Consider the following 15,426-nt stretch of genomic DNA (forward strand, 5'->3'; position numbering starts at 1 on the left):
GTAGTATGAAGAATCTAGCATTGGGTAAGAACACTGCTGCCATTTCTACATCACCAGCCTTACAGCACCTTTCAGCACTATGAAAAGTATCATCTTGGATTAGTTGACTCTAAGAATGCAGAAGTTGTGGATATAGAGTGCTAGCTGGCTTTATTTTATCAAGTATTTTAAAATTACAGTTTACACATACACACACACACACACACACACACACACACACACACACATACTTGCAAGGATGATTTTTGGTAGTTGGTTCTCTCCTTCTGCTGTGTACACCCCAGAGATCAAACCCAAACAATCAGGCTAAAGCCTTTATCCACTGACACATCTCAGAATGTATGTATGTATGTATGTATGTATGTATGTATGTATGTATGTACCATAGTAAATATTATAAAATATATACCATATTTTTTAATCCCATAATAATTGTCACCTAAATAAAGTCTTCTGTTCATATATTTTCAAAAGGCATATTCTAAACCATACCCAGTGTAAAGTTAAGCTGCTATAACAATACGACCTCAAATATAGTAGCTTAAAGATACCATGCTGATTTCTCCTTCACTTGGCACTGCTGCCTTAGTAGTGTGGGCTGACTTCTCGAACCATTCCCATATCTGAGAGATGGTGAAATGCGCATTTCATGCTCATATCTCCTACCACCTAAATGATTACATAGACGACCTTCCTTGTTACCATTTAGGGAACCAAGCTTCCAAATTCTATCTAGGTGACATGTAACCATGAATTTGGGGAGAATTAATAAATTTGGGGGGAAGTAGAGTTACTAATTGCTGCAAAGAGGTCCAGTAGTGATACAAGACATCTAGAGTCATAATGTAGAAAGTTCTTTGAAAGAGATAAAGCTGGAAAAGCAAAGAGAGGCCCATTCACACAGGACCTTGACTGCTAAGTTAAGGGCCATAAAAATTTGCTTCTGGAATGTTTCCCATAGGCTTATGTATGTGTTAGGCTTGGTCCCCAGTTTGCTGTTAGGGAAGATGGTTAATGTTTTAAGAGGGGTAGGCTTAGTGGGATAACATTACTTCATTGGAGTTATGCCCTCAACGGAGATTGAGGGACCCCACTCTCCTCAATTCTCTCTTTGCTCCCTAGCCCAAGGTAACAGGACAAGTTTATCATGAAACCTTCATAATGGTGAGCCCAAATAAACTTTTAAGAAATGATAAGTTAGTTACCCTGATGTTTGTTATAGTGGCAGGAAGCTAATGTGTACCAGTAGACAGATCAAAAATATAATACATCAGTGGAGGAGATGAATGCAAACTGATGCTGATTTGTAGGGGGAAATGTCGAAGAATGTAATAAGTACATAATAAATACATAGAGAATTTGGGGGAAAGCATTAATCCACACAGAAGTTAAAGCCTTAAGTCAAGTCAGCATAAATAAGAATGGAGAAAACAATTAGTAAACCTGGGAGGAAATATATTCTTGGGACTTGTAGATTGATAACTTAGCAAAGACTGGTAAAGATGCAGATGGGGACAATGAGTACCTCCTGGCATCCATCTCAGATACAATGAACCTAAATCAGAAAAGTTGGGGAGGTATCCTAGGTGCATGCTTGTGTGTGTGTGTGTGTGTGTGTGTGTGTGTGTGTGTGTGTGTGTGTGTGTGTGTGTGCGTGTGTTATGTGCTGCTTAGTTTTTTCCAACTGACACTAGCTAGGCTCATCTGGGAAGAAGGAGCCTCAACTGAGAAAATGTGTCTATGAGATTAGGACATAGGCAAGTTATGTAGGGAATTTTCTTGGTTAATTAATTATTGATGTGGATGGTTTCTCCTGGGTCCTGGGTGGTATAAAGAAGCAAGTTGAGCAAGCCAGTCAACAGCATTTCTCTACGATCTCTGCTTCAGTACTCAGTTCCAGGTTCCTGCCTTGAGTTGCTGCCCTGAGTTTCTTTGGAGATTAACTGATACCTGTAAGTGTAAGTGAAATAAACCCTTTTCTCCCCAAGTTTCTTTTTTTTATTAACTTGAGTATTTCTTATATACATTTCGAGTTTATTCCCTTTCCCGGTTTCCGGGCAAACATCCCCCTCTCCCCTCCCCTTCCTTATGGGTGTTCCCCTCCCCACCCTCCCCCCATTGCCGCCCTCCCCCCACCACTCTAGTTCACTGTCTCCCCAAGTTTCTTTTTGTCAGTGTTTTAGCACAGCAGCAGAAACCAAACTAAGACATGTAGGAGGAAACCTACCCATGATCCCCATGGGGAATGAAGTTGGGTAAAGATAAAAAGGAGAAATGACAGAAGAATGAGAGCTGGGAAAGGAATCAAGAGTTTCCATGGATGGAATTAATTTTTAAAATGAGTTCTTGTTCCCACAAGTCATTTCCTTTATGAATGACCATAAATATTAGAGCTATGTTTTACACTGAGATGAACTATGTTTTCTTAAAACTGCTTTCACAACTCTTACATAGCTTCATCCCTGGTTTCTCTTTAGTTTCTTTTATAAATATCCATAGTTCCTTCAAACATTTTTCATATGATTTCATCTCAAAGTTTAGTGCAAGCCATGTTTAGCTTCAAGTGTCAAGGCCAGAACTGCCACAAAAATGTCCAGATGTAGCTTGGCATATGCAGTACCAAGTCCACTGTTTATGTTTTCTTTCATGATCTAGGTACTATGTAATTACTACTGGTCTACAAATGGTATCATGACCCTTAAAAAAACTACATTCTATAAACATTATGCATTATGGTTATAAATAATAACTTTCCCCAAGTCTTGTTTCAGGGACTGTTTTTAAACCAGTATTCCCATGTTAAATCTTAGTCTTTTAACAGACTTAACTCAAAGGCAACTTTAAGACCGGGGTCAAATGTTTTTTCGTCGCCAGTTTCAGTTTGCTGTGCTCAGTTGTTATCCCATTGGGTAGAAAGTGGAGTCTCACGGTCAGCATATTTATTCTCCTTTTCAATCAGTGCTGTAGTCTTGTCTGGAGACGCAGGGTTCCACGGAAGTTCCCGTGAATCCTGCTCTAATGAGGTCATTTGAAGTATGATGAAGAAGCAAACAAGAGTGACCGCTAAGCTGATTGCATGTAGGTTGGAATTTCCCAACCTCAAAGAACTGGACTCTGCCAACAAGCTGAGTAACTTTGGAAGACGTCCTCAAGACTAGACCATGGTTACTACCTTGATTGCTGAGCACCAGTGGAAGGGGAAGCCCTGGGTCCTGCTAAGAATGAACCCCCAGTGAAGGTGATTGTTGGGGGAAGGGCGGCAATGGGGGGAGGATGGTGAGGGGAACACCCATAAAGAAGGGGAGGGGGAGGGATTAGGGGGATGTTTGCCCGGAAACCGGGAAAGGGAATAACACTCGAAATGTATATAAGAAATACTCAAGTTAATAAAAGAAAAAAGAAAAGAAAAGAAAACTGACCAACCATAAAAAAAAAAAAAAGAAAATGCGGAATAATGAATATGCCATTGTAAGCCACTATTCATGGTTGTCTGTTAATATACATAGGACATAGAAGTACATATATTCTGCTTTACTGTGTGTGTTTTAGAAAGATGGTTAGACTATAGGGAGTGCATGGGGAGTTAGCACCTCCCATATGCATTACTCACCTGTGGCTTCTATCTTATTCTGAAGCTCCTCACCCACTGAGGCTAATGAACTTGGCTCAGCAAGAGGCAGAAAACGTGGTTGTAGTGCAGCACACGGCAGAGGCTTCTGAGCGAGAGGAAAACTCCCTTCACAAAACCAGGACACACTGAAAACCGATACCATCTCGGCTGCATACTCTTATGGTGCTTATTAATAGCCTTGCTGATTCACTCTGTGACATAGCATCTGAATCAGGCATTAGTGGACTATCACTGTCACTGTGAGTGATTTATTTGCCTCAGGATAAAGAATGTTAATATTCTGGGCACACTTAAGATTCTTTTTTGGGGGGGGGGGGTTCTTTTTTTCGGAGCTGGGGACCGAACCCAGGGCCTTGCGCTTCCTAGGCAAGCGCTCTACCACTGAGATAAATCCCCAACCCCCACACTTAAGATTCTTGATGAAGAGACCAACCCTGCCGTCTCATTAGTACTTTGTGGGTGTCAAGACTTTCATTAAAATTCCACTTCCTTTAATGTGGTCACCTTGGTATGTTTTTTTGAATGACTCCAGTGGCTTGGGAGGATTGGTTTTTGCAAATAAATACCACAGAATGCAGGATGTAATTGAATATGGCATACTCTGTAGCATCTCACTGGATTGCTTTATTTAAATTTGAACAAAGAGGGAGCTGTGGTTGAAGGTGCTGATGAACTTCTATGAGCTTCTATGACTAATGCCAATCATCAATACCAAGCTTCCACATAGATATATAGTATAATATCTCTATATAGAGTGCACAACGGTAAAGGAGAAAAGGAAGGAGACACCTCACTTCTTTTTTTTATTTTATATATATATATATGTGTGTGTGTGTGTGTGTGTGTGTGTGTGTGTGCATGTGTGTGCATCTCTCTGTGTGTGTGTGTGTGTGTGTGTGTATGCGCATGTCTGTGCAATGCCAGTGGAGAACAGAAGAAGGAATGGATGTGTGGAAGCTGAAATTACTGGCAATTGTGATCCCTCTGGTATAGGTAGCAGAATTTGGGACCAAATTCTACTCTTTTTCAGAAGAAGTCAATAGATTTTGGGGTCAAGTAATTCTTTAGGGACACTAACTGTCCTGTGCACTCTTGAGTATTCAGCAGCACCCTGGTTCTCTATTCATTAAACATCAAGTATAAGTATATACTTTGCAAGTTGTGAAAAACACTTGATAAATGCCACCATTTGTCATCTGATGTCCTTAATGGTCATTGACATATTGTAATTCTCTCTCTTTGAGAACCATTGATGTAAAACAAGTAAACAAACACTTTTCCCCCATTGCCCATTTTTTGTGTTACCTTAATTTTCTCAGCTCAGTTTAACTAAAGTGGACTGAGCACTTACAATGAGCAAATGCCCTGACCACTGGCCCACGCTTGTGGTGTACATCATCTACATACTCCTCAAAAAAGTTGCAATAGCAGTCACACCAAGTGGTTTGTGAGAGTCAATGTACTGCTCACTCTCTGCTTTGGAAATCTATTCAGAAATACATTTTTGTTTATTTCCTTATTTGTGGGTCTGAGGGGATGGGGGACTGTGTGTGTCATAACATTTGTAGAGGACAATAGGGCCCTGAGCACTGAACTCAGGTTATCTGGCTTGGTGGCAAGTGTATTTACCCACTGAGCCATCTATCTGGCCTTGGGGGGTCATTTTATAAATTAAACTTATTATATTTTCCACCTGGCTTAAGTTGTGTTTGCCCAACAATAGGTAGAAGTAGGCAGGGGCATCAAAAATTCAAGGCCAAACTTGACTAAATCACAAATCGAAGGCTCCAGGAGCAACCTGTTTCAATAAGAAAATTAAAAAAAAAATACTCTTTTCAGTTTTTCTTCATTTCTCACTTGAATGTGAGTTATGTAATAACCCAGAAATTCAAATCAACCATTACTAAAAATTAAGGTCACATTGAAGATGAAGAAGGACATGGGCAATGCAGAGTTTTCTTTTTGATATATTGGCTCCTGCTTTCACAAAATGTACTCTCCTTCTGGAATTTCCCCAACAATAGCCAAGTCCATTTCGACCTTCTTATAGAAGCAATGTTATCAGGAGCATATTTGCTCAAGCATCCTTATCCTTCATGAAATCCCTCTACGAAGCTGGACTGTCCTTGAACCACGTAGCTTCTAACAGTATCTGAGAAAAGCCTCAGATCTCAAGTCAAGCTCTTCAGTGAGAGAAAGCCATGCAAACATTGGCAAGCAAGGTTGGGAATGTCATCAATTTGCCCATGGATATTCAGTTAATAGCTTGACAGAAAGATTCATATTTGAATTCTTCCAACTCCCATGTCCCTTTGAATAGGTCTTGTTCCGAGGCAGGGGAAGCATCAGGTGCCTACCGAAGAAACCAAGCTGGCTAAACTAGCAACTGGAGGTAAGAGGCTGAGTCCATTACTGAACTCGGCTTCCTGCTGTTCATTCCATGCAGCCCAAGCTTCTCGATAGTAATGAAATTATCTTCAAGTGAAAGACCAGGAGTTGGGAGAGAAATTGAGCACGGAAAATCAATACCAAGTCGCAGTGGTTCCTGACCAGAACATTAAATTCCGGTTTTAGTGCTCGGGAGTGAGTTCTGTGACTTTGGTTGGTGGGCAGCATCACAAATATTCGATTTGGGTTTCTTTGAAACTTCTAAAAAACATTCAAATCTGGGACATTAGTAATTATTTTCATCCAATGATTTGGATACTGACTTGAGATGTTTATCTTTAATTGGGTTGGTATTTTAATTAGGTATTAACTTCCTCACTCCTGTGAAAATGAAGATGAAGGTAATTATTTAGGCTGTAGCCTTTTGAAAAGAGAACACTTGTCAATAACATCAGAGAACATTGGCAGTGAGGAAGGTCAGAAATGATCCTCTGATCTTTTCTCACAGGGTGTGCTTTGAATTCCATATTGTTAAATATAAAAGAGAAATGGCTGTGTTTGAGTTTGTCGGTTTTCTTTCAGTCTTATAAGAGTATGATCTAGATATTTTTCTTCTTCAAAGTCTCCAAAGAGCAGTTTGAAAATTTGTATAGATATGTATAGTATTTGCACACACACACACACACACACACACACGCTTACGCGCGTAGGTATTAGTAGTTATGTCACCCTATAGTGGCAAATTGTGGCCTGAGGGCCAAATTATTTTGCTACCTGTTTCTATAAATAAAGTTTTATTAGAACCTTGCCATGCCCATTTGTTTATATCCTACCTGTTACTGATTTTGTTCAATGATAGAGCTAAGAAGGTTTGACAGAAACCTTATGACTCTTTACAGCAAAATGTTGATGGCTCCTTATTTTAGAGTCATATTGTTGCAGCACATGATAGAATCTGAGAAGAGAGAATGAAGATTTTTATAAAAAAGGTCTGGGTGTGGTCTTTAATCCCAGCACTCAGGAAGTAGAGGCAGGTACGTTTGAAATAAGGCTGGTCTACGTAGTAAGTTCCAGGCCAGCCAGGGCTGCATAATGAGATCCTGTCTCAAACAAAACAAAACAACAATAGCAAAAATATTGATTTCTGAATCAGAGTTTCTGCAAGGAGGGCCTTTATTGACATGGAGATAAGATGGACACTTGGGAGACTGGAAAGATAACTAAGTGGTTAAAAGCATCTTGTCATCTTGCAGAGAACCTGGTTCAGTTTCTGACACCAATGTTGGGTGCCTTAAAACTGCCTATAACTGAAACTCCAGGGGGATCTGATGTCCTTTCTGGCATCTGTAGGCACTATCCTCACACACATCAACCCATACACAGACATACACATGCATATAATTAAAAATGGAATGATTTAAAACAGAATGTATAGAAGCTTGGGTAAAAGAACTCGCAATATTAGAAGCCTATAAAAGAAGAAGAAAGAAAATTGATAGCATTGATAAGCTGGAATTAGTGACCATTATACCAAGAACATTAAGTAAAATGACATCCATGCATGCATGCATACACTTAATGTAACTAAGTGAAAGAAATTAAATCAATACTATGTGGCAAGGCATTGTGGTGCCAAAGTATTGTGCCAAGGCCTAATGATGAAAAGATGGATGACCCATTGGACTACAGCATAAAAAGCTTCAAAAACCTTTTCACTTCATTCTTAACTGTAGCTTGGCCCAACATTGCACCAGTGCATAATACAAGAGGTCAAAATGAAATTCTTCATCTTTCCCTTTAAACATACTTTTTAAATCATGTCCTATCAGTTTGGAGAGAGCCATCACCAGCTTACTTGTAAGTGTATCTGCTTTCTTTTTCATATAAGGAATTACTCCTGGCTCAGTTAGGTATCCCCTCCCAAGATGTCAGAAAATTCCATGACCTCGGCTCTTCTTCCTTCCATCATGTACAATCTTAGCTGCGTGTGTCTGTTGCATTTGTCCCTGCAGAGCCCACCCTTTTCGTATCAGGGCCCTTGGCATTGTACTTTAAGAATTTCTTTGTTTATCATCCACCATGATCAAGTAGGCTTCATCCCAGGCATGCAGGGATGGTATAATATACTGAAAACCATCAACGTGATCCATTATATAAACAAACTGAAATAACAAAACCACATGATCATTTCATTAGATGCTGAGAAAGCATTTGACAAAATCCAACACCCCTTCATGATAAAAGTCCTGGAAAGAATTGGAATTCAAGGCCCATACCTAAACATAGTAAAAGCCATATACACCAAACCAGTTGCTAACATTAAACTAAATGGAGAGAAACTTGAAGCAATCCCACTAAAATCAGGGACTAGACAAGGCTGCCCACTCTCTCCCTACTTATTCAATATAGTTCTTGAAGTTCTAGCCAGAGCAATCAGACAACAAAAGGAGGTCAAGGGGATACAGATCGGAAAAGAAGAAGTCAAAATATCACTATTTGCAGATGATATGATAGTATATTTAAGTGATCCCAAAAGTTCCACCAGAGAACTACTAAAGCTGATAAACAACTTCAGCAAAGTGGCTGGGTACAAAATTAACTCAAATAAATCAGTAGCCTTCCTCTACACAAAAGAGAAACAAGTCGACAAAGAAATTAGGGAAACGACACCCTTCATAATAGACCCAAATAATATAAAGTACCTCGGTGTGACTTTAACCAAGCAAGTAAAAGATCTGTACAATAAGAACTTCAAGACACTGAGGAAAGAAATTGAAGAAGACCTCAGAAGATGGAAAGATCTCCCATGCTCATGGATTGGCAGGATTAATATAGTAAAAATGGCCATTTTACCAAAAGCAATCTACAGATTCAATGCAATCCCCATCAAAATACCAATCCAATTCTTCAAAGAGCTAGACAGAACAATTTGCAAATTCATCTGGAATAACAAAAAACCCAGGATAGCTAAAACTATGCTCAACAATAAAAGGACTTCAGGGGGAATCACTATCCCTGAACTCAAGCAGTATTACAGAACAATAGTGATAAAAACTGCGTGGTACTGGTACAGAGACAGACAGATAGACCAATGGAATAGAATTGAAGACCCAGAAATGAACCCACACACCTATGGGCACTTGATTTTTGACAAAGGAGCCAAAACCATCAAATGGAAAAAAGACAGCATTTTCAGCAAATAGTGCTGGTTCAACTGGAGGTCAACATGTAGAAGAATGCAGATCGATCCATGCTTATCACCCTGTACAAAGCTTAGGTTCAAGTGGATCAAGGACCTCCACATCAAACCAGATACACTCAAACTAATAGAAGAAAAACTAGTGAAGCATCTCGAACACATGGGCACTGGAAAAAATTTCCTGAACAAAACACCAATGGCTTATGCTCTAAGATCAAGAATCGACAAATGGGATCTCATAAAACTGCAAAGCTTCTGTAAGGCAAAGGACACTGTGGTTAGGACAAAACGGCAACCAACAGATTGGGAAAAGATCTTTACCAATCCTACAACAGATAGAGGCCTTATATCCAAAATATACAAAGAACTCAAGAAGTTAGACCGCAGGGAGACAAATAACCCTATTAAAAATGGGGTGCAGAGCCAGGGGCTGGGGATTTAGCTCAGTGGTAGAGCGCTTACCTAGGAAGTGCAAGGCCCTGGGTTCGGTCCCCAGCTCCGAAAAAAAGAACCAAAAAAAATGGGGTGCAGAGCTAAACAAAGAATTCACAGCTGAGGAATGCCAAATGGCTGAGAAACACCTAAAGAAATGTTCAACATCTTTAGTCATAAGGGAAATGCAAATCAAAACAACCCTGAGATTTCACCTCACACCAGTGAGAATGGCTAAGATCAAAAACTCAGGTGACAGCAGATGCTGGCGATGATGCAGAGAAAGAGGAACACTCCTCCATTGTTGGTGGGATTGCAAACTGGTACAACCATTCTGGAAATCAGTCTGGAGGTTCCTCAGAAAATTGGACATTGAACTGCCTGAGGATCCAGCTATACCTCTCTTGGGCATATACCCAAAAGATGCTCCAACATATAAAAAAGACACGTGCTCCACTATGTTCATCGCAGCCTTATTTATAATAGCCAGAAGCTGGAAAGAACCCAGATGCCTGCCCTTCAACAGAGGAATGGATACAGAAAATGTGGTACATCTACACAATGGAATATTACTCAGCTATCAAAAACAATGACTTTATGAAATTCATAGGCAAATGGTTGGAACTGGAAAATATCATCCTGAGTGAGCTAACCCAATCACAGAAAGACATACATGGTATGCACTCATGATAAGTGGCTATTAGCCCAAATGCTTGAATTACCCTAGATGCCTAGAACACATGAAACTCAAGACGGATGATCAAAATGTGAATGCTTCACTCCTTCTTTAAAAGGGGAACAAGAATACCCTTGGCAGGGAATAGGGAGGCAAAGATTAAAACAGAGACAGAAGGAACACCCATTCAGAGCCTGCCCCACATGTGGCCCATACATATACAGCCATCCAATTAGACAAGATGGATGAAGCAAAGAAATGCAGGCTGACAGGAGGTGGATGTAGATCGCTCCTGAGAGACACAGCCAGAATACAGCAAATACAGATGCGAATGCCAGCAGCAAACCACTAAACTGAGAATAGGACCCCCGTTGAAGGAATCAGAGAAAGAACTGGAAGAGCTTGAAGGGGCTCGAGACCCCATATGTACAACAATGCCAAGCAACCAGAGCTCCCAGCGACTAAGCCACTACCTAAAGACTATACATGGACTGACCCTGGACTCTGACCTCATAGGTAGCAATGAATATCCTAGTAAGAGCACCAGTGGAAGGGGAAGCCCTGGGTCCTGCTAAGACTGAACCCCCAGTGAACTAGATTGTTGTGGGGAGGGCAGCAATGGGGGGAGGGTTGGGAGGGGAACACCCATCAGGAAGGGGAGGGGGGAGGGGGATGTTTGCCCGGAAACCGGAAAAGGGAATAGTACTCGAAATGTATATAAGAAATACTCAAGTTAATAAAAAAAAAAAAGAATTTCTTTGTTTGAGAAGAGGCCATTTTCCAAACATCGCAAAAACCTGGGGACAGTTGTGGGGTTGGGAGCAGAAGAATGACATAGTTATACTTGGTTTTAAATTTCTCTTAGGTTGCTCTGAAGGACAAACCAAGATTACAGGAAGAGAAAGGGAAAAGTCGTTAGGAGACTCTGCCAGTTGGGAGAGAATCAACTGGACTATGACGTTGGCAGAAGCAGCTATGAGAGTGGACATATGTGGGAAATTTCCCAAAGGTAGAGCTTCCATAACTCACTGAAGGATTAACTAGGAAGATGAAGAAACAAGAGGGATCAATCATAAATGATCTTAAGCATTCAAGAATTCGATCTGAATAACTGAATGCAAAGAAATTACTAGTTACACACACATACACACATATTTCATTAAATCAACTGATTCAAGTGAGAATTATTGAATTATAATATTGTAAGTAATTTCCCCAATAAGTATTAAAATGTTCTCAAGTCATCTTTCACGTACGTTTATGAAATAAGAATGTGCCTAAAGGAAAAAAAATGGTCCTTTGACTAAAGAACCTTCCCCCAGTCCCCATCCCTCTGTTGGGGAGTAAATCCAGGGATTCCTGTATGTAAGGAAAGCCCTTCCTCATGTTATCCTGCATTTTTATTGTTTCAAGCATTTTCAAGGTTTACCTTTTATTTTTCAGACAAATTCTCACTACATTGCTCAGGCTGGCTTTCAATTTGAAATTCTCCTGCATCAGCATCTGAAGTATTGATGGTTCTAAGCTTGTACTGCCAGGTCCTGGTCCTAAGGCCTTTTTTAAATTCCATCTTCCAACACACACAATAGAGAACCCAGAACAGGCTCGTCGGCAGATACTAGGTCACAGATGGTGCACGGTAAAGCAGGCGCAGACCTCTGTTCTCTGTTTCCTTTATAAGTTTAGACATAAATCACCTTGACTTTTATAATAACACTATCTTCTCTTGTATCTATTTTAAATAAAGTTTGGAGCTCAATATGAGAGATTCACTATAGGAAATTGTTTTAAACAGTGAGTTAATAGTTTAAAACATTCCTGAACATGACATATTTTTTTTTTTAAGATGTCTGGAATCCAATTTCACTTTTCCTTGCTTGTGGTGATGGGGGCTGGTAGGTAAATCTAATCCTACCTTGTTAAATTCTTATTCTCCTTCTATTTTTAGTCTCTCTATTTAGAAATAATCTACAAAATAACTTTAAAATTGCATGTATAAACTTTTCCCGCACACAATCCCTTTAGCCTAAGTTTATCATCTATAGCACACAGATATTTACCTGAATATATTAAATTTGTTTTCCCTCTGAGATGAAAGGAAGAAGGCAATTTAAACTATGAAGCTTTTTTTTTGCTGAAGTGAACATAATGTACTCATTAATAATTCTCTTACTTGTCATTCATCACATCTTGTGACAGTAAACAATCTTTTATGATGCTTTACTTCTTGTGAATTTCTAGCATTACCGTATTGTGTGATGTAGAGCCGGTTGACTGTGTAACAGCTTAGGAAAGTCTATCTCGTTTTAATGCTTTAGAATGTGAGTGTCTAGAGGTTGAAATAATATGTTATGAGGTGACAGCTGTAGTAACGATACTGATAAGGAAAATTGTCATGCTTTCTTTTTTAATTACGTTAGTATTATGGAAACAAGTGTGCAGGCCAGAGGACAGTCTGGCAGGGTCACGTCTTTCCTTCTACTTTTATGTGAGTTCCAGGAATCCAACTCAGAGCAAGGGACTTCAAAGGCCTTGAGCCACAAAACCATCTCAATTGCCTCAGGATTCCTTTTCATGTAAACAAGCTACACCCATCTTGACACTCAGGGGATCATCCTAAGCTAGAGTGTGCTTTGGCACTAGCATTTAAATGGCAGGTCCTTACACAAGCTTTTACATCTTTCCTTCTTTGTTTGTGTCTTTTAGGAGATGCTTTCCTTTGGCCAAGTTAATGCAAATATAGTACTCAATTGTTTTTCCAAGATGAAGAGGAACTAAGGAATGGGAGTTTTGTTGAAAAGCATTGCACAGACAAGTTTACTATCTTTTTGTTATTTTTTTTGCAGGGCTGGGAACAGAACCCAGGGCATGTGTACAAGCTACTACTCACCTACACTCCCAGCCCTGGTGTTCTCTACTGCTCATTCGCTACCTTTCACCCAGCACCAAAATGATGAATATTCTGTGAGATAGTTGACCTTGTAAACTCTCATGGGAATGGAATTAACTGAAAGACGCACCTCTGGGCAGGATTGTGAGAGCATTTCCTGGAAGGACTGATTGAGATGGACGATCCTCCCCCAGAGCGGGCAAGCTCCTTGAAGGAACCAAAATGGAAAGAGGTCTGAGGAAAAAAGCAGGACTGCTTAGCTACCTGCCTTCTCTTCTTGCTGGTGAGTGTGTCTTTCTCCTTGCTGCTGAAGCTGCCATGCTTCCTTGCCATCAACCCAGCTCTCTTGGCTTTCCAAGCTGACTGAAAGCCCGCTGGACTCCACGAACCCTCCAGACCTTCAGAACTAGGTAGGCCACGTGGCTACAGTTTTCAGCTTCTCCAGGGTGCAGATGTCCCATGTTACCCAGACTGTAGTGTGTGAGTCAATGTACTAAACCTTCTTTAATACATATTCATTGTATTGTTACTGTCTCTTTAGGTGAACTGGGTCCATTTAAACAGAAACAAAAACCACAGTTATCCCTGGTTTTATTTAGTACATTCATCAAAACCTGGAATTTAATACTGGGAATAAAATGGAATCGGGTGGTCCTTGGAATTGAGGAAAATGGAAACATGAGGGATTCCCACATAGATAGGGAGGACGTTCACAAATTTGAGGTCTAGAGCCACTATGATATATAAAAAAGCATAGCTTTAATACACTTTAGGGCAGGGTTGTTGAGAGAAGGCAACACTAATCACTCTAACTGCCTGCCTTCCTTGTAAGATACCCTCATTCAAGTAAAACAGCTCTAGAGGCCTCTGCAAGAGCACTGGCTACCTCTCCAACCAGTGGTTTTTTTTTGTTTTTTGTTTTTGTTTTGTTTCTATTGTTGTTATTGTTGTTGTTGTTGTTGTTGTTGTTGTTGATGATGATGATGATGATGATGATGATGATGATGATGATGGTTAGCTCTCTAGTACATGCTGCCCATGTGTGTACTCCAAACTGGCCCAACCGTCTCCAGTACCTCTATCAACATAAAAAAATCATATCAGTAAGTTCATTTCTAAAAGAGGGAGAGAAAATACTACGTTAAGTATCTTTGTTCTGCTAGAATGTTCCCTGTTGTAAATCAGCCTGTGGCCATGATCCAAAACTGAATCTGCACCATTCTTGAATAAAGATAATCACTCTTATTGCCCAGATTAACAACAATTATATTTCTCACGGCCACTTAGTAACAAAAGTCCTCCGTTTTTAATTAGTTTGGCTTTTTTTTTTCATACTTATTTCATGAGCAACAACAAACATTGATACATTATTTGTCTCTACTTAAATAATTTCAATCTTCCTTAGTTTTTCACTCTGAACTCTTTGGCCTCAGCTCTGTTCAGAACAGCATGGCCACCTTCATGAAGTTTTAGTCAACACTTCCCTCTTTCTCCTGCAAGGTTGTTTCCTAGGCTCCAGGGTAAGACAACTAGTATTAGTGAAAAGGGTTAGCATTTTCAGCATCTTTGAGACTGGAAAAAGGAAGCAATTTGCCATGGTCTCACCATAGCCTTTGGTTGCTTGGACATAAACTGGCATATTTTCAATGCCCTTTCTGACATTCATCCCTATAGTATCAACTGGACCATCTGTTTGAAACTCACTATGTGAATTCTGTGAGAATGTCGCATTAGCAATTTCTGTCTCATTTGGAATAAACATGGGAATCATTTAAAAAAGAACACTGTTACTTACTCCGTGTCCTTTGATCTTAAGGACTAAATGTTGATTGGCTATCGTGGCATTTTGATGTTATTTCCGAGTATCCCTAAATAAATACACTTAAGGCAATTGATTATCAGGTGTGTCTGTTTATTTCCCTAGAATTTATGAGAAGCCATGAAGTTGCTTGCATCTTTGAGGCCCTTCTAAAGGACTGGCAAAGAGAACAGAGGAACTCAGAAGCCTTAAGAGGGGCTGGAGCTGATCTGGCTTCTAATTTGAAGACTAAAAGGGAAAACACTAGCAGAAAACAGTCCCGCTAGTGTTTTTCTTTTTAGTCTGCAAACCGGAAGCCAGACCAGCTCCAGCCCCTCTTATGGCTTCTGGGTTCTTTCCTCCACCATCTGAGTTTTATGGCTGATCTTAGCTGTCAACTTGTCTAGCTCTG

General features: G+C 40.0%; 1 long non-coding RNA gene across 1 annotated transcript; it reads left to right on the forward strand.

The window, feature by feature from the left end:
* The first annotated feature begins 2,965 nt into the window (after window positions 1–2,965).
* Window positions 2,966–15,112, forward strand: LOC103690819 (uncharacterized). The gene is made up of 3 exons (XR_015646527.1): window positions 2,966–3,238; window positions 5,952–6,023; window positions 13,173–15,112. It is a non-coding gene; the product is annotated as an uncharacterized LOC103690819 (long non-coding RNA).
* Window positions 15,113–15,426: the final 314 nt, after the last annotated feature.

The sequence above is a fragment of the Rattus norvegicus genome, chromosome X (assembly GCF_021556685.1).
Source record: "Rattus norvegicus strain SHRSP/BbbUtx chromosome X, alternate assembly SHRSP_T2T, whole genome shotgun sequence".
Classification (NCBI taxonomy): domain Eukaryota; kingdom Metazoa; phylum Chordata; class Mammalia; order Rodentia; family Muridae; genus Rattus; species Rattus norvegicus.